This window comes from Triturus cristatus, chromosome 1_2 (assembly GCF_964204655.1).
Source record: "Triturus cristatus chromosome 1_2, aTriCri1.1, whole genome shotgun sequence".
Taxonomy (NCBI): domain Eukaryota; kingdom Metazoa; phylum Chordata; class Amphibia; order Caudata; family Salamandridae; genus Triturus; species Triturus cristatus.
The window spans coordinates 232,978,815-233,005,150 of NC_140580.1; the positions used below are offsets into that span (position 1 = coordinate 232,978,815).

The 26,336-nt window shown below is 42.6% G+C and overlaps 1 protein-coding gene across 1 annotated transcript in view; it reads right to left on the bottom strand.

The window, feature by feature from the left end:
* The window catches only part of PKD2L1 (polycystin 2 like 1, transient receptor potential cation channel), a 3,023,543-nt gene that overhangs the window by 1,715,337 nt on the left and 1,281,870 nt on the right, over window positions 1-26,336 (bottom strand). The gene's annotated exons all lie outside the window — the stretch shown is intronic.

Below are 26,336 nucleotides of genomic sequence, written 5' to 3' on the forward strand. Positions count from 1 at the left end.
CCATACATCTACGTCGGAATGTCTCCTTTCATTAGTGCTAGCTAATTACACCAAATTCGAAATCCCCGCCGTGAAAACAATACTTCCCACAACATAACATTGCCCACTACCTTAAATCATTTGCATAAAAATTGATTTAAAAATGCCGCTCGTGTGCAAAAACGATTATACAAATAATATGTTATATAAATAAATACTGCATAATTTCAACTTCATATGCAAATAAAAGAAACGGCATAAAACCTGGCTGTTCTAAACAGCACTTCTTAATATATTATCTATTACACAAGCGCCGAGAGATTCCCCTCGGGGATGATTCGCAGCGCTGTATAAATCTTAATAATAATAAAAATAATTTCATAATTTGGCATACTTTAAAGCCCAGACAACAAAGTCCTGGCTCACAATTCACTCTCAAACCATCAGGATAATATGCCGATAAGAGCACAGGAGCTGAATGAGAAATATTGTGGAAGCTGAAGCATTTACAAGAGAAAAAAACAAACAGTTCAATGTTAGGTATCTGATTGGTTGTTGACACTGTAGTAGAATACTAAGCTAGGTAGTCAGTAATTAGAAGTGTGATGCTGGCTGCTATTGGTGTACAGCGTGTAGCAGAATGTGTGCACTGACAATTGAAACATTTACCACTACTGTAAAGCAGACATGTTTAGTGACCTTTGACCTGGTATTGAGTTCTAGCTTGATTGACTAGGAACCAACGCTACAGTACTGGGGAAGGGACCCATCAGTGTTGTAAGTGAATCTGTTTATGCAATTTAGTATATTCATATTTGATTTTTAATTCTAAACTGTGTTTTGATGCCATGAAACTGTGAGACAAGCTATGTTAGGTTATTAGTTAAATGAGTTAGACAACGAACACTCTACTACATATATGATGTCTCTTTCACAGCTGATTTCATGGACAGTCTACTGAATATATATACAACATAGGACACATTTTGGGAAACAGTAAATGTACTCAGAGTCTTGGTGTTCTACAACTTGTAGGGAGATGTTTCTAGAATGGTAAGTTGCTCCAAAGATCACAGCTATAAAACGTCTCTGCATTGTAGGAAAGTATTTGGGGAGAGGTACGTTTCTAACATAATGCTTGTAAAGACAAACTAAAGTCAAAAATATTTTCCAGGGCGTTATAAAACGCCCTGGTAAAAGTTTAATTCAATTTTTCTGCACTTACATGACTTCCCTGGGTGTCTCGCAGGACTCAGCTTGGCCCCTTTAGTGCTCTCACGAGATTCCCAGAGGAGTCCTAGAGAAGCTCTACCTTTGGAAGCTTATGTCTTGCTCCTGTGAGCATCTCATGAGAGCACATAGGGGTCCACGCTGAATACTGCAAGACATCCGAAGAATTCATACGAACTTTTTTGGGATGCACATTGAGTTCATCCAAATCTGAATCATAGATAGAAGGTGCTTCTTACTTTTAATGTGCTAATCATATTCACTTATATGTAAGGAGTGGCAATGTTGGTAATGTACAAAGTAATGTGTCAATATTTCTGAGCTACAGAAGTCTTTGCTATTGATGGAGATGTGTGGATAAGTTACAATATGTTCGACTAATGTTTGATGTTCCCTTTTAATTTTTCAAATAAAGCTTGATTTTGATTAGCTACTGTGGTTGAAAATTTCTAATAGCTGTAACCCTTTCACAAGCTTTGATAGCTCACTTTATCTCTGACGGTTTACTGGTGAATTAGGTGAATTATCTTGTGAGCCCACTTTTGCTGGGATGAAAATCTATTTATTGATCTCCGTTCAACATAAAAGTTTTTGTACAGGTAATATAAGATCTAATAATACCTTTTTGTATATTTAAGTGGCAATAATTTACATAGTTAAAAGCAAAATAGTATAAAAGTGTATGTATATTTAGACTGTGGTTAACATTGTTGCCATTAACAATGTATGTGGCTATAAAGGACAATATAAATATGATCTGCCTCGACCCTGGAAGTCAAACGTGCCAGCGCCGAGACCAGGAGTTCTGATGGAGTGGGTAGTACAAACTTTTGTATACCCCCCTATTCTGCATGCTTATACTAATTAGAATAATCTATTAATTATAATACTATTAATGTGTTTGCATGAAGTTAAATCAACATTACTAATGTACGAAATACACGTGGGATTTGCATTTTGCATGGCTAAATAATTATTACTAAAATACGTACGTATATTAACACTAGAAAATAGAATATCGCATGATATATGTTGCTTTTGTGACGTTTTCTTAATGTCGCACCAGATGACATCAATGGGTGAATATGAACGCTTTAAATGTCGCTATACGCTAGATAATTACAAGCACATAGGGGAATTAGTGAGGGTTTAACATTTTATTAATTATTTCTATGTATTAATTACTCTTTTGTGTTTGTTTCGCTTAAGTTGTCCTTTGGGCCTAAAGCAAAGATGGCCGCCGACTTAACACGACGTGATGGCTGCCATTCCACGAGGTTTCGGGCAAAGTGCGTCTGCGCTACAACATGTTCCTATGGCCTCGACATGACCCTGCTCTCGCTGTGCTCAAGCAAGGTCACGGTGGGAAGCCCGCCAAGTACACTAACAATGGACAGACACAAGGAACCGGATAGATCATGTATAATGACATAACCTCCTGAACTGTGTGCAACCTCACCGGACGATCCTAACCGACCAATGGGATAAGCGCAAATTTTCTAAAATGTAACATCTTGACATTACTTTTATTATAAAAATGACGGTAGCATAGAGAGAAAAACTTCCCTTATATCTTTTTCCTTTTGCTGACGGAGACGACGGTGACGCTACATGACTGCTGCGTTCCTGAATCTTTGAGAGACTGAATTGCTGCCCATTTCTTTGATGAATTGAGGACTTCCTAAAATCTATGGGCACTGATAGATGCTTGCACGTCTCTGGTCCTTGACCATCCTTGGGACTGTAGCGTGCTGCATGAAGAACTTTCGAATTATGACGGATTGACGACTAAATTTGATGAATTAGAGGACGACAAATAGCCAGATTAGGTAAATATGGTGTTTTGTGGTTTGCGTATCCACTAGATAAACAAATATTGATTAACGAGCAAATGTGTTTTGTCATTTATTAAGGGAGGATAGATCAAATCCTAAATGTGGTTTTTAGCTGGTCTAAATCACCATACTAATCCAACTAAATGATCCATTGATCACGTGGGAGGAGTATCTTAATGCTTAGGATTGAGATCTGTAGGGGTAAGGATATTAGTGTATAAATGTGTAAATAAATTTCTCTCTATAGGTTTTAAGGTATTCCTTTCATGTCAGCGCTTGAAACATTCATCTCTCCTGTAAGTGCAGGCCAGTGAGAAGTGAAGTGTGAATGTTGGTGTTATGGGCCCCACCAATGATTGTAGGAGTGAATGTGTTAATGTGACATTTGGCCTGTGACGAAGGGAGGATATTTGGTACGGGGTTTTGTCCTGATTCCCGTTACCCAGGTTCCGCGCTGCATCAGTTTTTCTGGTAGCAGGATGATGGTTTTTATTGTTTTGGTTTGGTGATTATTGCTTATTGATTTGAATATCGCTTATTGATTTTTCAATTCTGCTTATTGGTTATTGATTGTGGATGTTTGGAAGAGTATTGGTTTATGTATTAGCACTCTATGTTGAGTCACGTCGAGTTCTATGTTGTTTGACGGCTTCTGGGATGTAGGAAGTCAGAAGTTTGTAACAGTTCCGTAGTAGAGCAGAGGTAAGCGCTGCTCTCGGGAAAGACGGAATTGTTGTTGCCCTGTAGGTACACAGGGGAAAAGTGTAACGAGTGAAGTTGCACAACGCATTGTCTGGGTTCGATTCGGTGACATCGTCGTGTGTTGCCATTAGAAATATTTCCTGTATGAAAGAAGTGTATGGTAGCGAAGGTCACCTGTGAAATTTTGTTCTTAGGTACCAGGAGTACAGAAGGAGCTCTGATAACGCTTATCACTGGAAAGGTAATAGGTGTTCCCTAAGCTTGCTAGAAGGATAAAGTAGAGGGAAGTGCTACCTTATTAACGTATGTCATAATTCTGTAGTAGGACAGACTGTTCGCTGTTCTCGGGAAAGACAGAATTCTGTGTGAATGTACTACATTTTTCCGTGTGAAAGTGCGTGAATGAAAAGGCATTCAGGTTAATTGCGAAACTCTGGTTTTATTTCTCAGGAGCATTGGGTCTCCAACTAGGTGTCTTAATTCTGGAGAAACAGTTAGCTAATGCTTGCTATAAGGGTAAGGTAGAGGGATGTGCTACTTTATCAACGGAAGTAACGATTCCGTAGTAGGGCAGAGGTAAGCGCTGCCCTCGGGAAAGACGGAATTCTTGTGAGAAAGGTCATTAACTATACTTTGGTTAGTGAAACCGATAATGGTGGTGTTTTTATGTCGTTACTAACAGATTTTGAGTAAAAGAGAACGTAAAAAAAAGTTACCGATCAAATTTTGTAAAGGAGGGGTCAGCAGGCGCAGGAGCTGCAACAGCGAGAAAAGCTGACGTCAGAAGAGCCGCCCTGGGATTGGCTAGTCAGTGAGAAGCGTAGACGCCCCTGATTAATGTGCTAGTGTATGCCGCGCTAGGAGTGGAGAAGTACAGGGTGACGTAGACACTGCTGATTGGTGCGTAAGTGTGAGACACGCTGGGATTGGAGAATTGAAGAAGTGACATAGACGCTCCGGATTGGTGTGAGTCGCGCTACGATTGGTTAAAATAACAGAACAGTCATAAGGAAAAGACTAGCGATACACGAAAGACAAAATGATGTATTATGATCCACCTGAAAAGGAGAAAAAGTCCTGGTTTGGGAAAATCAAGAAATTGTTTAAAAAGGACAAACCGATTGTGACTAGGGAGGGACAGTTGCTTCCCCCACCGAAAACCCCTGCATCCTTTATGGTTGCGAAATATGGATATCATACTTGTATTGGGTTAGATAATTGGGTGAAATATACAAAGAATGACGGAGTCTTACCATTTCCAGAGCATGGTTCGTTTAATTTAGCGGTTTTGAGAATATTGAGAGAGAAAATGATGAATCTAGAACCAAGACCTAGACCAACACAGTTTGAAGCACTGACAGAATGGGAAGATGAGATGCATGACAGAGAAAGACAGAGGAGTGGCGGAAGGTATAAGTACATATTTGGTAGATATGGGCACGACACTCATGATGATAGAATGAGAAGGTAGCGAAATGCAAGTATGACTGAAGGTCAGTTTCCCGTGAGAACTGTTGAAGAAGGTGGAGGTAGAAAATGTACGGAAAAGAGACATAATATAGAATCAGGAGGGTATGGATTGCATGAATCGGAGGATGATGTTCTTGATGACATGTTTTATAAAAATCCTCCTCCGTATCAACCAGAATCTGAAATGTTGACACCAAGTGCCCCAATGAGAGAAACTTTGCGAATCATTAAGACTGAACCAGTACCCCAAGAATTAGGGAAAAATAATTCTATAAGAGAGATAGAGAGAAAATCAGATAATAAAGTGAGTGGTGAAAATTCGGCAGAATTAGCAAAAACAACTTTAGAATTAACTGAAAAGATAAGAGAATTGACAAAAAATGTAGAGGCTGTAACTGTTCCAGTGACTATAGGCCCTGTGATGCCTATTTTTGATAAACCGAAAGATAGTGAACATTGTTTAACAGTTCCTTATAACAGTAATAAACAGACTGAGAAGCCAAAGCAGAGCCTAAATAAAAATCCATGGAGACAGACAATGAGTACGATCGAGCCAAATGTTTTGAATTACCCATTTCTATGTTCAAATATAGCAGAAAGACATACAGTGACAATGGAATCAGTATTAGAGACTCAAAAAGACTTAGAACGAAGTAATGTAGAGAAACCAGTAGGCTAATCTTCAGAGGAATTGAGCGAATGGTTGAGAAGTTTGCAGAGAAAAGACAAAGAATCCCAATCAATAGATGTGGCCAAATTACGAATGGTACTAGAAGAGTTAATAGTAGGAACTATCCCCACAGAGAAGTTAAAAACTTATCAGGATGAGGAATTACTGTTTCTGTGCAAAAGCGTAACATGGAGAGCAAAAAATCTGCATGAAAGATTAGAAGAAGTAGCAAATGAAATGGGCATAGATATTGAAAAGGTAAAGGCCCTACAGAAACCATATCGAATAGATTTTACTGAAAAAGATATTGAAAATTTGAATACCACAGGACGAATAAGTCAGATCAAGGAAATAATTATCTTGCTGAGAAAATGGGGAGATGTGGATAAATGGAGAAGCAGGTGGTACCGAAAACGAGATGATGCCTCAGATAAAACATTTGCCGCATTCCCTGTTAGAGAAAAAGAAAAGGTAGTAACAGAAGGCTCCATTAGAGAAATTCCAGGAGGAGGATATGTACATGTTCCATGGACTAGACAAGATATTTTGTCATTTACAAATGATTTCCCTTGACTACGCGAAAAGCCTGTTGAGTGGTATAGGCAAGTGGACAGATTTGTGAAATTATCTAAAGTATTATGGATTGATCTGAATAGTTTATTTGACATAATAGTACCAGCAGATTTATGGACAGTGTAAGTTGATGATAAATTGACCTACACAGGAATACCCTAGGGATCCAAAGACAGGAGCCCCTGACCCCGAGGTAATGAAGAAATGCGAACAGGTTATTGCTTTTCTGAAAAATAAAGTACCTCCCAAAGAAACTGATTGGGTGAAAATTGACTGAACTCATCAGGAGAGTAAAGAGTCGGTACATGCGTACTACGAGAGATTAATTTTGGCCTTTAAACAGTTCAGTGGTGATGAGAATTTGAGTGAAAAGGATTTGAGTCATTTTGTATACAGATTTGTATATGGTTTACGTCCAGAAATTAGTGAAATGATTAAGCAACATACTGTAGATTGGCAAAACAAGAAAATAGATGAAGTATTGAGACATGCAAAATATTTCAGTGATGAGATTGAAGCCAAACAGCGTAAATTAAAAGAGAAAGCTATGTGGGCACAAGTGAAAGTGGCAGAAAGTTAGGAAGCTCAGTTACCGGAACAAGCGAATAATACAGGCCCCAGAAAATTCACTCCTGGGAAAGGTAAGGGAAATTTTAATATAGAAGAAGCCAAAAAGAAATTTCCATGTCATAATTGCGGTAGAGTAGGGCATTGGAAATCCGAGTGTAAATTTCCCCCAAGTACTAATAATGAAAATGCATCATTGAATCCACAGGTGCAGAATGAGGTGAGTGGTCAACCGCAGCGACAGCAGCAGGTTGTTACCCAACAGAATCGGGTGCCAAAACCGCCTTTTCCACAAAGCAAAAACTCACAGAAATACAATAATGAGACAGGATTCTACAACGAAGAACAGGTAACTAAGTTGCCGCGCACTAGCGCTGTTTCACAGTATTGGCAAGAACACGATGAGAGCGATTAAGAAGAAGGTTATTGACGGTGCCGAAGGGAGGAAGAAGAGTGCGTACTTGGCGCAACTCTAGAAGTAGACCAGACAGGCCCATTTGTGGATGGGAAGATAAATAATGAAAATATTACTTTCCTAGTCGATACTGGTGCTACTCGATCAACTGTTAGGTCAGCTGATGTTAAGAATCTTCCTCTCTCGGATGAAACGATCCAAGTAGTTGGTGTATCCAACAGACAGATTAAAACTTATCTTACAGAACCAGTGAAAGTAAGCATAGGGAAATTCTCTGAAATGCACCGCTTTGTTGTGTGCGACACAAGTCCTGTGAATTTGTTAGGTAGGGATTTGCTGTGCAAAATGAATTGCACTATTTTCTGTACCCCTGATGGTATAGCATTTGAAACCCCTGATGAAGATGTGCTGTATAAGATGACTTTGGCAAACAGGGAAACTGAGGTGACTGAAGCCTATGCTGTATTTAACCCTGATGAATTACCTAAAGAATTGAAACAGACTGTAAAGGCAGAAGTCCGGGATTTCACGGGAGAAGATGTGGGACTAATGAGAAATATGGACCCAGTAAAAATAACAGCGAAGGAAGGAATAAGCTATCCAAATGTCCCTCAATATAACCTGACACCTGAGATAGTTGAAGGAGTTACTCCAATAATTGAGAAAATGATAAAACAAGGCATTTTGAGAGAAATAATGAGTAGTCCATGTAATTCCCCGATTATGGGATTGAAAAAGCCTAATGGAAAGTTCAGGATAGTGCAAGATTTGAGAAAGATAAACAAAATCGTTGTGTTGTGTTGTCCTATTGCACCAAATCCATCTGTGATTTTGTATCCGATTCCCCATGATGCAGAATGGTATACTGTGATTGATTTATGCCATGCTTTCTGTTCCATTCCATTGCACCATGACAGCCAGCAAATTTTTGCGTTTCGTTTCGGCGAGCGTATTTTGGCTTGGTGCCGAATTCCACAGAGGTATACAGAAAGCTCCTCAATATTTAATCAGATATTGAAGAAATCCTTAGAAATTCTAGAGATGCCCGAAAATTCAGTGTTAGTACAATATATCTAGTTCCCGGTTTCGGCGGAGCGGGGTAGATTCAAAAACCACCCTTGGGCAACAGATTCCAGGCTACTACGCCATCCCAAGAGGCTCGCCACGCACCGACTGGAGCGGTACTAGCTCAATCTTTAGGCCACTCCTTTGCGGAACTGTTAGATTTTCCACACTTTCATAGGGTAGAATTGACCAGGCACATACACATAATTGTGATAGCCTGCTATACACCCTCACGTTTGTAGATAGTTTACACCACATTGGTCCTGATGAATTGCCGTTGGATCCTCCTGACCATTAGGCGAGAAACATGTTGACCATCTGAGTTGAGCGGAGCGAGTCTTTGACCCACTGTGTCCAGACTACCGCCACTCATATCGTTTTTAAATAGGGTGGTTTACTGACCCAATAAACTCGTTATTCAGACTAACCAACCCTGTTTTAAATACACTCACTAACGTCTACACCTACCTGGCCCTCACTTGCACTCACCTTTCGGCAAGGAACAAAAGATCTCCGATAAAGAGCCCCATCTTTGGGTGCCCGTTGGGAATTGCAGCGCCGACCCGACGAGGAGCAAAACCCAGATGATGAAGCATGACACCTAGCTTGCTGGGTGTGTGAGGGTTTTAGTTCCACCCTTGTGGGTCCCCCTCTTCACCCCGGGGTAGAGTGTATACTCCACACGACCTCCCCTGACCAGGAGGAACAGCATACTCTTTCTTTCTTAACTATTCAAGGGCATGTATGCTGGACCTCATTAAATATAGCCCACCCGTTTTTACTTCCTCTTCTTGGTTGTGGTAGTACAAATATCAACAACCTTCTTGTGGCGTCGAAGACCCGTGAAGCTTGTGTAATGGACACTATAGCCTTGCTGAATCATCTGGCTGATGGAGGACTTAAAGTGTCACCATCAAAGTTACAATTTTGCAAAAAAGAAATACATTATTTAGGCCACAATATCGAAAAGGGACTGAGAAAGATAACAATAGACAGAATCGGGATCATAAAAGGAATGAGAGCTCTCATGACGCAAAGAGAGGTGAGAATGTTTCTTGGAATGGTTGTATACTGTCGCCAGTGGATAAGCAATTTCTCCCTGATTGCAAAGCCCTTGGTACGCTTGACAAGAAGTGATGTGAGAGATCCCATTGATTTGAACAAAGAGGAATTGGCAGCATTTAAACGATTGAGAGATGGTGTGTATGAAGTGCCAGCATTAGGAATGCCTGATTATGAGAAGGAGTTTGAGATGTATTGCAGTGAGAGGAATGGATGTGCACTTTCTGTATTAATACAGAAACATGGAAAGCTGAGGAGATTAATTGCATACTTTTCCTTTTCATCAATGCTAGACCCAGTAGCTGTAGCCTTACCTAGGTGCTTGAAAGCAGTGGCTACTACCTGTCGGAGTTTGGAACAAAGTGAAGGAATAGTGATGGGATATCCTGTGAAAGTGTTTGTATCTCATGATGTGGCAATCCTTTTAACAAGGAGTCGCACTCAGTACATGACACATAGTCGGCTGACTAAGTATGAGAAAGTCATATTAGGTGCAACCTATGTGAGTCTTGTGAGATGTTTGAATGTGAATCCTTCAACATTGTTGCCTGATGCTGAGAATGTGGAAGTCCGAGACGAAGCGGATCATGATTGTCTGGATGTACTCGATTTCTGTACCAAACCACGTCTGGCCATAAAAGATGTACCATTGTCAGAAAGTGATTTTGTGATGTTTGTAGATGGTTCTTGCCTGAGAACAGATGATGGAATGTTGAGTGCAGCATATGCATTATGCACAGTTGCAGCAGTAATGAAAGCATCCTACCTGAAAGGAGTAAGATCAGCCCAAGTAGCTGAACTTGTTGCTTTGACTAGAGCATGCAAGATTGGGAAAAGTGTGAGAGTGACTGTGATAACTGACAGTCAGTATGGATTTGGTGTGGTGCATGACTTTGGCCAAATATGGCTACAGAGAGGATTTTTGACATCAAGTGGAACTCCCATTAAGAATGCCGAAGTGGTTGGAAAATTGCTTGAGGCGATACAGCTGCCTAAGCAATTGGCTGTTGTGAAGTGTGCTGCACATAGTCAGTCTGGCGATTACATCGGCAACAAGTACACCAATGATATGGCCCAATACTGTGCACGAAATCAGAATTCCATTAATCGGGCGAAGGAGAAGGAAGTGACTTCATGCACCTTAATGTTTACTAACATTGTAGGTACCTGGGAGGAAGTGAGGCAATTGCAGGAAGAAGCAGGAGATGAGGAAATGAAGCAGTGGGTAAAAGCAGGATGTGCACCAAGGGAAAAGGACCATGTGTGGGTCTATCGGGATGGAAGACCAGTTATTCCTGATAGCATGATGTCTGCCATGGCACGGATGTATCATGGTCAGGGACACATAGGGAGAGATGCTATGATCAGGTCATTTAAGAAGACCTGGTACAATGCAAAATTTAGACTTGTAGCAGAAAGTTTTGTCAGAGATGCCTTATATGTCAGCAATACAACCCTGGAAGAAAGACAGTGGTGAGTCTAGGAACAATAGGTCAAGAAGGAGGGCCTTTTACCAGAATGCAAGTAGATTTCATTGAAATGCCTCCCTGTAACAGGTTGAGGTATGTTCTAGTTATGGTCTGTTTGTTTTCTAGATGGGTAGAAGCATACCCAACGAGAAGAAATTATGGAATCACTGTGGCAAAATTGCTTCTGAGGAAATTCATTCCCAGATTCGGGTTCCCAGTAACAATTGAATCAGACCGAGGAAGACATTTCCATAATGAGATCATAAAATTGATTTGTGAAGCACTGAATGTACGACAAAAACTACATTGTGCCTATCGCCCAGAAGCTTCTGGTGTGGTGGAACAAATGAATGGTACTATCAAAAATAGGATAGGGAAAATGTGTTTAACCACGGGTATGAAATGGCCTGATGTCTTGCCTCTAGTACTCATGGCTATTAGATCAATTCCAGACAGAACTTCAGGGTTGAGCCCCCATGAAATTATCATGGGTAGAGCAATGCATCATGTGTTCATGCCAGTCAACAAGCTGTTGCCTATAACTGATGACATGGTGTTGGATTACTGTAAAAGCCTGGCTGACACAGTTCATTCTGTGTTTCATCAGGTTGGAGCGGATGCCACCACCCTTGAAAAGAAGCAAGCTCATGATCTGAGCCCAGGAGACTGGGTAAGAATCAAAGTACACAGAAGAAGAAACTGTTTGGTTCCAAGGTGGGGAAAACCACGACAAGTGATTTTGACTATAACAACAGCTGTGAAGTGTGCTGGAATCAAGAACTGGATTCATGCGTGCCACACATTGAGAATTCCAAATTCAGTGGATAGCACAGAAAGAGAATATTTCGACGAAACAGAATCTAGTACTGAATCAGATGATGAAGAGACAAAAACAAAAGAAAACCCTGAAAGGGGGGAATCAGAGTCAGATCTAACTTTTGTCCCAAGAAGTATTTCCCTCAGGAGAAGGTTACAGATTTCTGATACCAGCTCAGACTCAGAGACTGAACAAGGAACTCTATGTTCGAGAAAAGAAAAAGACAACGAAAAGACAATTAAAGACAGCGAAAAGACAATTAAAGAAATTATTGATAAATAAGTTCCAGATGAAAAACAGCGAGAAATTCCACCTGAGATCACAAATTTAGATGGACAGGTGCCAGATACAGAGAGAGAGGGAAAGAATCTTGCGGAAGACCCCCAAGGAGGTGTAGGGAACTCCAACATCCAGTTAGAGGAAGGGACAAGTAGTCAGCAGGAAGATTGCGTGCAGGAGAGTCAAGGAGGGACAGAAGTAGGGAAAACGAAAGAAGTGGTGGAAAGAAAAGCTGTTGAAAGTAAAAAGCAAGTTGAAACAGAGTCAGAGGAAAGCGAAGACGAAGTATCAGAAGGTCGAGTCTTAAGAAAGAGAGCTTGGAGAACTGAAAAGAATGAAAAAGGAAGTAAACTGAAAAGATCAGCAAAAGTCGAAGTTTGGCCAAACAAAATAAAAAGGCTGAGATATCGACTGACACGAGTAAATTCACAGAGATGAACAGGTGAATGAAGTAACAAGTCAAGAGAAATCAAAAGACGAAGAAATAGTTGTAATTGGAGAAAGCAAAAGAACGAGGATACCTAACCAGAAGTATAAGTCGCCGGAATGGACGTTTGTGACCCTGCCTGAAATAAAAGAAGAGGCGTATAGCCAAGGAAACCCAGAGGTGACTGTACCGGAAGTGGTTGAGGAAGACGAGGAATCGGAAATCCTGAGAGTTATCTTGTCCGATATTGGAGAAGAAGCGGATGATCAGGACATTCTGTATTCAAATCACGAAGGAAAGGGGAAAGATGATGAGATGCCAAACTGAATGAGACAAGAAAGCTGCTAATGAAAAGACAATAAAATACGGGAAAAAGATAAAAACTGGTAGAACTAAGTAGGTGCTTAGAGCCTTGGATTAGACAACCTAGTTGTGAAGTAGAAGAGGCTAAGTCAAAAGACACTGCTCATTTTTACAAAAATGGCAAACACAGATAGTAGAAAAGGTAAATGTATATTTTTGAAGCGATAGTGTAAAATGTGTTGTTGTTTTACAGGATTACATATGCTTCTGTGGAGTATACTAGCTCTGATGATCTCGTTTAAGGTTACTATAGAGACAATAGAAGGCCATAGTGAAAACAAAACTAATATAGAAAATATTCAGAAGGTAGTTCCAACTAGAATAGATAGAAACTATTTGCATAAAGACAGGTCTATAACTTATTTTTCTAACAATGTATTTTCAAAGTTATTGTATGAATATGTAAAGACAATGGACGTAAGGGACTGCTACGTTTGTATGCAGTTACCTGCATCTGTATCGGAGGGAGTGATCTATCACCACCTTCCAGTAACTTATGGAATAACATGTAGTGTAATAGCTAGTTTATTTTATGAAACAGGCAAGTTAGAATATTATTTTTCAGATGTAGATAACATATTTTCACAAGTACCATCAATTAACAAGCTAAACAAGGCAAAACCTGCAAAGGTATTAGGTGATTTTTTCTTAGAAACTAAAGAACTAAAAGAGTATATATTTAGAAATAATTTGACTTGCAGTTTAAAGAAAGAAGAAAATACATTTTTGGATATGGTTGAAGAAAGGAGATTAAAAATGCAAAGGAAGGCATCTGAGGGAAAAGTGGAAAAGACAGTTTGAAATGTAGAAATGGAAAAACATTTGAAGGGAGAAGCTAGTCCAACTATGGCTTTAGACTGGCCTCAGAAAGGGAAATTGTGTATTAGAAGGAATCAAACTGCATATGATAATTACTTTGTAGGTAATAGTGAGTGCCATGATACATACCGAATCATGGGTGGATCGGGATTTAAAGGAGGAAATGATCCAGTTTTTCCTGGGTTATATTTTATCTGTGGGAGCAAGGCGTATTATCGTTTGCCAGATCATTGGTATGGCACATGTTATGTAGGCCTGGTTTTCCCAAACATTTTTCACATGGGAAGAGGAGAAGATGGTGTACATAAGTTAGGTAGTTATTTAGCACGTAGAAAGAGAGAATCTTGGTCAGAAATTGTAGGTGACATCTTTGGAGTATTGATACCAGCAGTGGGAATATCTCTGAATGCAAACAAAATTAGAAAATTATCAACAGTAGTGGATCGCTTGTCAGCAAGCACCGCTGGAGGATTTTTATTGGTAAACACTGAAATGGTTGCCATGCATGCCATGGTAATGCAAAATCGACTTGCCCTTGATATATTATTGGCAAAAGAGGGTGAAGTCTGTGGAATGCTGAAAGTTCAACATTGTTGTACTTACATTCCAGACGAAAGTAAAGATTTGAAAATTTATATTAAAAATATAACCGACCTGCATGATGAAATTGCACCACTGGAGGTTGAAGGTGTTTGGGAAAAGATTGGAAAGAAAATATCTTCTATTAAAAATTTCTTAGTAAACCTAGGTAGTACATTTTTAGGTAAAATCTTATTTCCATTAACATGTGTGATTTCCTTAGAATTAATATTAAGATTAGGTTGCCTCTGTCATGAAAAGAAGAAAATTCGGAAAAAGTTAAAAAGAGACAGGATAAGAAACAAAAGAGGGAATTTGAAGAAATAGAATTAGAAGAAGTAAAGGAAAATATGTATAATACAGCCAAAAGAGAAGAAAGTGGGGAGACTGAGATGTGAATAAAAGCAAGAACTCATTTCAACTCCATGAAAAGTAATACAAAATTTTAAGGGTGTGGTGATAAAATCACCAAAGAGGGGATTGATGGAGCGGGTAGTACAACATTTTGTATACCCCCCCTATTCTGCATGCTTGTACTAATTAGAATAATCTATTAATTATAGTACTATTAATGTGTTTGCATGAAGTTTTATCAACATTACTAATGTACGAAATACACGTGGGATTTGCATTTTGCATGGCTAAATAATTGTTATTACTAAAATACGTACGCATACCAACACTAGAAAATAGAATATCGCACGATATATGTTGCTTTTGTGACGTTTTCGTAATGTCGCACCAGATGACATCAATGGGTGAATATGAACGCTTTAAAAGTCGCTATACGCTAGATAATTACAAGCACATAGGGGAATTAGTGAGGGTAATATTTTATTCATTATTTCATGTATTAATTACTCTTTTGTGTTTGTTTCGCTTAAGTTGTCCTTTGGGCCTAAAGCAAAGATGGCCGCCGACTTAACACGACGTGATGGCTGCCATTCAACGAGGTTTCGGGCAAAGTGCACCTGCGCTACAACATGTTCCTATAGCCTCGACATGACCCTGCTCTCGCTGTGCTCAAGCAAGGTCACGGTGGGAAGCCCGCCAAGTACACTAACAATGGACAGACACAAGGAACCGGATAGATCATGTATAATGACATAACCTCCTGAACAGTGTGAAACCTCACCGGACGATCCTAACCGACCAATGGGATAAGCCAAAATTTTGTAAAATGTAACATCTTGAGATTACTTTTATTATAAAAATGACGGTAGCATAGAGAGAAAAACTTCCCTTATATCTTTTTCCTTTTGCTGACGGAGACAACGGTGACGCTACGTGACTGCTGCGTTCCTGAATCCTGCTGCCCATTTCTTTGATGAATTGAGGACTTCCTAAAATCTATGAGCACTGATAGATGCTTGCACGTCTCTGGTCCTTGACCATCCTTGGGACTGTAGCGTGCTGCATGAAGAACTTTTGAATTCTGACGGATTGACGACTAAATTTGATGACTTAGAGGACGACAAATAGCCAGATTAGGTAAATATGGTGTTTTGTGGTTTGCGTAAAGTCTAATAAATGTACTAGATGGAACTAAATTCTTGCATTAATTAGATAAATATTGATTAACGAGCAAATGTGTTTTGTCATGTATTAAGGGAGGATAGATCAAATCCTAAATGTGGTTTTTAGCTGGTCTAAATCACCATACTAATCCAACTAAATGATCCATTGATCACGTGGGAGGAGTATCTTAATGCTTAGGATTGAGATCTGTAGGGGTAAGGATATTAGTGTATAAATGTGTAAATATATTTCTCTCTATAGGTTATAAGGTATTCCTTTCATGTCAGCGCTTGGCACATTCATCTCTCCTGTAAGTGCAGGCTAGTGAGAAGTGAAGTGTGAATGTTGGTGTTATGGGCCCCACCAATGATTGTAGGAGTGAATGTGTTAATGTGACATTTGGCCTGTGACGAAGGGAGGATATTTGGTATGGGGTTTTGTCCTGATTCCCGTTACCCAGGTTCTGCGCTGCATCAGTTCCATAAGGCCAGAGAGAGCTGAAGGAAGCTGAGGAGATGGAATAATTGTGCCCACAGAAGCGTCACTAACAGAGCCACCTACATATACTATCCGTCAGGCCACAGCGGGGGTCTGGCAGTGAAGGAGACTTTAGAGGACACGTTTAATGATGTTAGAGGGAGATCGCTGTACCGAGAGGCCAAATCAGCTGTCTTTTGTAGGACGAGCCTAGAGCCTAGAGCTGCTCTGGTGAAGATCTGCTGTAGTTCAGTACATGAGAAAAGCCCCGCCCACTGCCCCACCCATATTTTTCATTGGCTTGTGTCTTTGTCCTTCTTAAATGCTGCCTTCGGATTCGTTTATAGGCTTGCTAGTCACACCTTACTACGGCCATGTCGTCATTTGCATCCTCCCATGGCTACTGGCCCCTTTACTTAGAGTGTTACACGTAACGTGTTATTTAGTATGTGAGCACTATTTTCTTTAATGAGGTTCTCCTACTGCCTTCTCTACCCCCTACCTCCCGTTGTCCATGCCTTCTCACTCCCTCCCCCCACCCACACTCCCATTGTCCATGCCTTCTAACCCCTCCCGTTGTCTTTGATGACTAGCATTTGCAATGCAATAGGTCTCGCGTAAATGTGAGCCCTATTGCATTGCAAATGCTTGTTACTTATTGGTCAGGAAAGTCAGCAAAGCACAGAGCGTGGGGGTAGATCCACGGGGAACAAAGGCCAAATTGAGAGGAGCCTCCGGTGAAAGCACACTTGAAGTGGTTGGCCCGGGAGTCGATGAATTTGCCCTCCCGACTTCTAATTGGTTTAGGTTCCCCAAATTGACCCGTTTAAGTGTTTATCCTGCGATACAGGCCTATACTTGCCGAGGCCTATACCAGTCACATATCAACCTCATATCAGCCTATATGGCCATACATTAAGTTTTTACTGGCACTCTTGAACTTTATTGGACTATTTTTGGGTTGTCAGCCAGTTTGCTTCTGTGAGTTCCCATGCACACCTGTGCGTTGGAGAGGCTCCACATAGTTATATAAACCTTCAGACAGGTGGGTTCTGTCCTGATTGCTGAAGTCCCTGCAGTTGTTACAGGACTTGTGTTGGAAATTGGGTTACTTGTTAAGGAGGGTTAAACCCTACTCAAGTAGCAGCTACAATTTCTGTCCGGGTGTAGTCAAAAGCCAACCCAAATTAACCTGTGTTAACCCTCCGGTAGTTTGGCACAAAACAGTCAGGCTTAACTTAGTGGTAATGTGTAAAGTATTTATGCAGCATTTCAAACAGTTATAAAGTGACCACACAACACAAGAAAAATCCTGCAGCAATTTAAATAGTGAAATGAATCAATTATTTGCCACCAAAATGACAAAAATCCAAACAGTAGGACAGGAGACATGCAACTTTAAGGATTTCAGATAACCAAAGAGCCTAAAAGCACACAGTGCCAACTGTGTCTATCTGGTCATGTGGTACCAGGACAAAGTCACAAGCTTAGACCGACTGCGATGGAGCTGGGCCGGCTACAGGAACCAGGTTAGGCCCATTGTACAAAGTACCTTAAAAACTGGTTGTGGAGCATTGAGAGATCCAGCGTCGATGATGCGTCACACAGTGGCAGTTCCAAGGAGGTGCAAGGCTGCGACGCGTTGTCATCCAGGGTGCCGTCGAAGATGCGAAGTCCTGCATCAAAGATGTCTTGCGCTCCAGCCTTCTGAAGAAGCTGCGAGGCTGCCATGAGGAGTCCTGCCTTGGTGTTGAGGATACCGTCAAAGAGGGGCTTGAGATACAAAGTAGAGGATGCGTTGTGCAAAGGAGGTTCAGAGGAGACTACAGGCTGCAATGTGAAGTCCTATGTCGGGGATAAATTGTGCAGTGGCGGTTCCGAAGTGGAGCTGAGAGGAGAGGCATGGCGCTGCATTGGTTCAGCCCACAGGACCACAGCTGTGCTGGAAAAGCACCTTCAGGCCCACTCCCATGGGTTTAGGGCTGGGGTGGCACCACTTGCAGGGCAAGACTCAAAGCAAGTAGAGGTCAGGTGCTGGGTTCATGATGGTTGGAGCCTTTTCTGTCCCTGAGACTCTGATCAGGAGGCCAGCCAAATAGCCATTAGAGTCACTCTGTTGGTCCCGGAAACAAGATACTAGTACAGTTCTTTTTACCCAGGCAGCAGGTCAATAGAGTAGCAATCCTTATGGCAGAGCAGCAAAGCAGTCCTACCGAGTCTTGCAGAGCTGTACTGAAGAGTTGGGTCTGAGAGTCCATTATTTATACTTGGTGCCCACTCTGAAGTAGGAGAAGGCTCTGGAGGTTTCTACCCCAGAGGTGTGTGGAAATTCCTGCCTCAATGCCCTGGCCCCAACTTGTCTGAGGGGTCACAATAGACTAGTGCCAAACTCTTTGTAAGTGTACTCAGGCAGAGCCTTTGTAAAGTGCAAGTGTGGTAGGTCACGTTTCTTCCTCCCAATCAAGTCATAGATGACCCATCCTGCCAGCACCTATGCCCCTTTGTCACACTATCTGAGAGCAATATACAAAGACCGACTGCCTGCTACACCTAGTCATGTGACCCAGGAAACAGGGTGCAGGCACGAAATGATTGGAACAAAAAAATGCCAACCATTCTAAAAGTGGTATTTTCAGAATTGTGACTTAAAATCCAACTTTATCATTAGAGGTTTTAAAATTACAATTCTTTAGACACCAGACTTGACATTCCATCATGCTCTCAATTAAAACAAGTTATCACGTATTAAATGTAATAAATTAACTCAGTGCTATCCTATGGGAGAAGGAGGCCTTGAAGTAATGAATAAATAATTTACGATTTTTTTACTACCAGGACATGTCACAGTTAAAAGTACATTTCCAAATTTTAAATACACTGCACTCTGCCTTATGGGCCTTTAAAGGCCTACCCTAGGTGTGACTTACATGTTATAAAAAGAAAGGTTTAGGCCTGGCAAAAGGTTTATATTGCCAGAATAAAATGGCAGTTTAGACTGCAAACACAGGCTGCAATGGCAGACATGTTTAAAGGCCCACTTAAGTGGGTGGCACAATCTGTGCTGCATGCCCACTACTAGCTTCTAATTTACAGGCCCTGGATACATGTAGTACACTTTACTAGGGAATTCCAAGTAAATTTCACAATTTTTAAAGGAGAGAGCACACACACTTTAGCACTGGTTAGCAGTGTGAAATGTACAAAGTCCTAAGGCCAACAAAACGACATCAACAAAAAGGGATGAGTAAGGAATTTCTTTTGGGAAAGACCAGCCTAAGGCTGACAGGTCTAACAACTTGCTATTGTTGCTATTCCAGAAATCTTGAACTTTGTGACTCACCCATGGCAGAAGGGTTTTTAGGCCTGCAGAACTGAGTTGCAGGCAACCTGGTGGTCAGGGGTTATCATGAGGTTGGATGTCTTGAGGCCTGGAGGAATGTGGTCGGAGTGATACCAACGGTGCCAGCTCAGTCAGCACCAGCATTACCACACTTCTGGCATTGACTCTCTGTTTACAGCTGGTTGATTGCCCTTATTTTAGCCTGGGGGGAGTTGGCAGATGCATTGAAGCACATTGAGAGGGAGCAGAGAGCTGCAGATGCAGGAGTTGCTGTAGTTCATCATTAATCATCTGTAGAACTCAGGAACTCAGGAGTGGAGGTGCTGAGCCTCAGATCTTTTTGTGTTCTGATTGTGGATATGGCTGCTAGAGCATGTTGGAACCTTGCCCTAGTTGCAGGTGATACATTCAAAGAAGTTGTATTACAGGGTGATTGCAAGCAAGGAGGAGTGCTCTCTTTCACCCAATGCTAAAGCCTTTGCCTAAGAGCTTGGACATTAGGGCTTTGCGCCCTATTGTAACAACAAAAGCAAATGTATCGTCCTCGTTTTAAAAAAAAAAAAGTGACATGAACTAATACCATCAACAGACACAGACTATGATAAAGCCCTGAAGAAGTCCCATGAGGCATGAAACTTGTTGGCGGCAGGCAATTGTGTGATGCTTTTAAAAGAATAAAGTGCTTTTGAATAAAAGGAATGCATTGACTACAATCAAGTACTGCGACCATCTGTTATGTTCATTTGGGAAGCTATTCATTAATATATTGTGTTATTGCTTAAATATGATATACTAGGACATCTATACGTAACAGTAATTGTTGCCCTCGGGTGCAGGGTCATTCTTTTTGTCTTGGATAGTGGTGGTTTGTAACCACTCTTTTGGGATGTATGTGGGTCACATCCTAGACTCAATGCACCGAGATTTAGTATAGACTATAGGCTTTCACTAGTAGTGACGTTTCATGCTGGATCTCTAAAGCTCTGACCCCCTTTTTTTGTCTGTAAATCCCCATATAAGTGTGGACTGTTGGTTTATCTACAGCACTTCACATTCTATTCTCCAGGCATCCCTCTAAAATCTCATTCTTCAGGCTTCCAATAGAGCTAGCTAATGCATTGCTAGGAGAGGAAAACAAGTCCTCTCGTCCCATACTACGACGAATTTGGAATGTCACCTTGGAATGTTTGATATTATCAATAAGCATCAAAATGCTAGTTTGGGACACATTCCTTTACACATATAAGGCGAAAATACGACAATTCAGACCACACTGTTTAGGCTATTGTTATTTGTTTGAACTTGAAATTGAGATAAAGGCACTTGTTCCAGACTGATGTTGCATTAGGTGTTTTGTTTATGCCTATATCTAAATAAGTTGACACTTTCACGGTTCTTGGAAAGATAAGGACAGACAATATCTGCGTCAAAGGCAGATGTGTTGATGATTTTGCAGAAATACAGAAATTGGAGCCGCTGCCTCCTCAAAATGGATTCGGGCCTTATATCTTTATACCAATGCTGCTGGCTCTTACGCTAGGCAGGCAAGCGTGTCAGAAGCTGCCTGAACGTGGCCAGACTCAATTCCAACAGTTGGGGGGACCTCCCTGGATACCGGAGCCAAGGACTGTACTGCCTACTGCTGCACTAGAAGTACTGTGTGAACTTGAGGTGGGGTGTTTCCCCTCTCTATCTTCATGCCACTGGAATGGCCTTGACCCACGCCACTTTTACTTCTTGTGCTGCTTCTTGACGTCCCCAAGTGAGCAAGCAGGTCAGAGACAGGCCTACGAATCTCTAGCAGAACCTCCATCCTCTTCCTTTACCCTTCGTGGGCCTTCTGGACACCAGATGGCATATGGTCTCGGCACCACACCACCTCCAAGGGTCACTCCCTGCCAACACCACCTTTGTGGTACCCACCACAGCTTTGTGGACAATTTAGTGCCTCAATCCATGGTACCTCACCAATGAACAATTTACCAACTACTTAAACACCAAGCTCATATCTTACTTCAACACAAACCAAGGAATGGTAGAGTACCTCAAAAAGATTAACAACACCAGGCAATACACAGGATTAAGGAGTGAAGAGTACAGTGTATACAGGGTGGGTCGACATCTTTAAGGTACATAATACACAACACGGCACTTAGTCACCCAATACAAGGAAATAAGCACTTGGTTAACGATGAGTGAGAGGGGGAAATGCCTCCTGACTCATAAATATCAGCACTAACTAATCAAGAGGGGGCGCTCTATTTATCAAATTTAGTATGCCTGGGCGATTACGCTTGCAACTCCTGCAATCCCTTAATGACTGTGGTGATCTGGTTACGAAAGCTAAGTGAACAATAGTATACCACCAAGCACTGCGGTTTGTGTCAGCGTATAACCTGCTACTTAAAACATCATATGAGCATCTCCATTGCTAAGTAACAAGCTCAACAAGAACCAACTGCAACTAAATGCCCAGAATGTAACCTGCAACAAATGATAAAGGGGAAACCCCTATACTGCCAGCCTGTGAAGGAAGGATAAAATGAAGAATAGCCAGATCAGAACACGAGAAGAAGAAAGAGGAGATAAGAAAAGAAAGGTAGGGGAGAGGAGGTGGCGCAACACCCCATTCGCAAGAACAAGCGGTGGTAGAGGAGGGAAAGGTCTCCTGGATATAGCCAAAGGCACAACCACCCCAAGCAATAGCTGCCCACTCCAACCCATTTTATTCCAGCGCTTCCGTATAAGATTTACCCCTAGGGAGCAGAGGGTCATCGAACAGTTGAAGGGCCCGTAGGCGGGGGAGGGACAGAGTGTAAGAAAGTGCCCTCTTTCTTGCATGGTTTGCCCCCACTTTTTGCTGAATTGCTGATGTTCTTTGACTGAGTGTGCCCTGGGCGCCTGCTAATCAGGCACCCAGGGCCTATGTTCCTTCCCTAAAATTGCATTGAAGCCTAAACCCAATTGACATCTCTGGCCACATGCCAGCCCCTGTATTAAAAATGGGGGTCTCTTGTTGGCAGAGGTAAGTACCTTTGACCAAGTAGGGGCCCTTGCTACTAGTCAGGGAAAGGGGGATACACTCCTGGATAACTCTTGCTCACCCCCTTGGTAGCTTGGCACGAGCAGGCAGGCTTATCTCGGAGGCAGTGTGCAAAGCATTTGTGAACACATACAGTAATACAGTGAAAACACTACAAATGGGCACCACACCAGTGTAGAAAAATAAGTAATCTTTACTAGACTTAACACAAGACCAAACAACAAAAATCCACAATACTCTAATCAAAAATAGACTTTAAAATGGTAGAAAATAGCTTAGTTCAATGTATATGGTAAATGAGACACTTTACTCTCAAAGTACCTTGGATGCTTCACGCAATGCAAACAAAAAGGGTCGCAGGGAAGTTGATGCGCTGTTCCTTACACTCAGGGGAGTGGTTGCTTCGGTTCCTTACTTCAGCGCAGGGGAGGTGATGTGTCGCTTCGTTACTGTGTGGGGAGTTGATGCATCGTTTCTTACTGCGGCCCAGTGACGACGCTACAAGATGGTGCCGCGATGCAATGATCTGGTGCGATGTGACAAAATGGCGTCTTGGATGTGAAGCGAGAACGTTGGATGCAATGCATGCACGCCCGATGGCCGTGCGACGAACTCGGTAACTTCTGAGCCGCGACAGGCCCTGCGACACGCTTCTCCGGTGATGCGACAGCGACCTCTGCGGTGGCGACACGCTTATCCAGTGATGCGACACGCTTCGTCGATGATGCGAGGGCAAACAGCTGCGGCGGCAGCATGCTTCTTTGGCAATGCGATGGCAACTGCTGCGGCGGCGACACGCTTCTCGTCGTTGCATCACGCTTCCAGCTCCCAGCGACACAGTCTTCTCAGAGGGCCCAAACAACAGTAGGCACCTCTCTGCAGGTAGAATTCCCAGCAAGGGAATTCAGGGGAGCTGGTGGTGAAGTATTGTATCCCTGAGACTTCAGGCAGGAGGCAAGCATATTCAAGCCCTTGGAGATTCTTCTTCAAGATGATGAAAAGTTCACAAAAGTTCTCTTCCCCTTTCCTTGGCAAATAAAGTAACCACTGCAGGCCAACCCCAGAAATAGCACAGCACAGGGGCAGTCTCCTCCTTCAGCTTTCTTGGTTCTTCTCCTTGGCAAAGGTTCGTCTTGACTCCCAGAAGTGATCTAAAGTTCTGGGGTCTGGGCCCCAATATTTATACTGCAAAATCCTTTGTCCTCTGAAGGCAGAGGGTGCCTGTGCCTAGCCAAAACAAGTTCTGTGCAGCTTCCTGGCAGGAGGTGGAGACAGCATTGTGTGAGAGCAGACCTGGCCCAGGTAGCTGAAAGGAAATCTCCACCCCCTACTCTCTATTCTGAGGGCTCAGGTCAGTGAAAGGAAATCTCCGCCCCCTACTCTCTATTCAATGCAGGCCCTATTCAGCCAAGCCCTGACCCATCAGACTGCTGGAGCCAAGCCCCTCTCCAGCCCCTTGTCACTCACAAACCAGTCGTGGAATACACAAACCTAGCAGAGGCATGCTGGATGGTTAGGCACGAAAAAACCTACTTTCTAAAAGTGGTATTTCCAAACACAGAATGTAAAAATCACCCACACTAAAATACGTATTTTAACATTCTAAGTTCAGGCATACTAAACTTTATTTTCCTATCATGTTCCTAGGGTCAGTTATGATTATAAGATGTTATAATCAAACTGCCCATTCTGGCCTATGGAAACAGATAGCCTTGCAATAGTGAAAAACGAAATTGGCTGTAATTCACTATCAGGATATGCCACACACATCAGGGCCTGTCCTACCTTTCACATATAATGCACCCTACCCTTGGGCCTACATTAGGGATGACTAATATGTAGAAAAGGGAAGGTTTAGGGACTGGCAAGTGGGTGCACTTGCCAAGTCAACATGACAGTCCTAGACTGCACACAGGCTCTGCAATGGCAGGCCTGAGCAACATTTTACAAGCTGCTTCTGTGGGTGGCACAACCAGTGCTGCAAGCCCACCAGCAGCATTTGATTTACAGGCCCTGGGCACACATGGTGCACTGGACTAGGGTCTGACAAGTAAATCAAATAAGCCAATCATGGAGTCACTAATTCAATACATCAATTTACAATAGGGAGCACTTGCACTTTGGCACTAAATAGCAGAGACAAAGTGCCCAAAGCGTCTAGGCCAGCAAAAACATAGTAAAAATACAGGAGGCAACAGCAAAAAAAATTTAAGCGAGACCCACGCCAATGGTGCCAGGTCTAAAACGTGTACCCTCCAGCTGAAATGTGGGGAGAACTACCCACCCCTTGGGAGTTCCACCGTGAAGTCCATTCCCTGTAGGTAAATGGACCACCTCAACAGCTTTGGATTCTCACACGTCATCTACATCAACCATCTGAGTGTCCTGTGGTCCGTCTGAACCCGGAAGTGAGTCCCAAACAAGTATGGTCTCAACTTCTTCAGTGCCCAGACCACAGCGAATGCCTCACGCTCAATTGCACTCCACCTCTGTTCCTGTGAAAGTAACCTCCTACTGATGAAGGTTGGTCTAGGCCCTCCTCATTTATCTGAAAGAACAGCCCCCACACCATGCTCTGAAGCGTCTGTCTGTACGATGAACTCTTTAGAGAACTTGGGCGCCAGAAGCACGGCGCCGTGCACATGGCAGTCTTCGGGGCATCAAAAGCTTTCTGACAGGTGTCAGTCCAGTTCACTTTCTTGGGCTGCTTCCTGGAAATCAGCTCAGTCAAGGGTGCAACAATGCTCCCATACCCCTTGACAAACCTCCTGTAGTACCAGTGAGTCCTAAAAAGGCTCTCACCTCTGTCTGGATCTTGGGGGGTTCCCAAGCCAGGATGGTATCAATCTTGGGCTGTAGGGGCGCCACCAACCTGGTGTCCCAAGTACCCCATGGAACCCTGCCCGATCTGGCACTTACTCGCCTTGATGGTGAGGCCTGCTCTCCGCAGCGCCATGAACACTTCCCAGAGTTGGCACAGATGTTCTTCCCAACTGGCGCTGGACACAGCAATGTCATCCAGGTAGGCGGCACTGAAATCTGCCAGGCCAGCCAACACCTGGCTGACCAACCTCTGAAAAGTGGCAGGGGCATTCTTCATCCCAAAGGGCATAACCCGGATTTGGTTGTGCCCATCTGGTGTGGAGAACGCTGACCTTTGAGGTACCGGCCAGCCCCTAACCGATCAATGAGCTCATCAGCTCTGGGGATGGGGTGCGCGTCAGTCCTGGTGACTGAATTGAGCCCTCGGTAGTCCACACAGAATCGGAGTTCTGGCGTGGCACCCGTGGCAGCAGCCATTGGAACCAAGACCACTGGGCTGGCCCAAGGACTGTTAGAGGACTCAATCACCCCTAACACAAGCATTTTGGAGACCTCCTCCTTGATGCAAGCTCTCACCCTGTCAGTCACAATGTAAGTTTTGTGCATAACAGGAAGACTGTCCCCAGTGTCTACATTATGGACACAGCAATCAGTGACACTCGGGATCAGGGAGAACAGATCAGAAAACTGTTCCAACAACTGGCGACAGTCATTCTGCTGCTCAGGGGTCAGGGCGGAAGAGAGGTGTACACCATCCATTGACCCATCTTGCTCTGTTGCAGACAGGAGGTCAGGAAGAGGCTCAGTCTCCTCC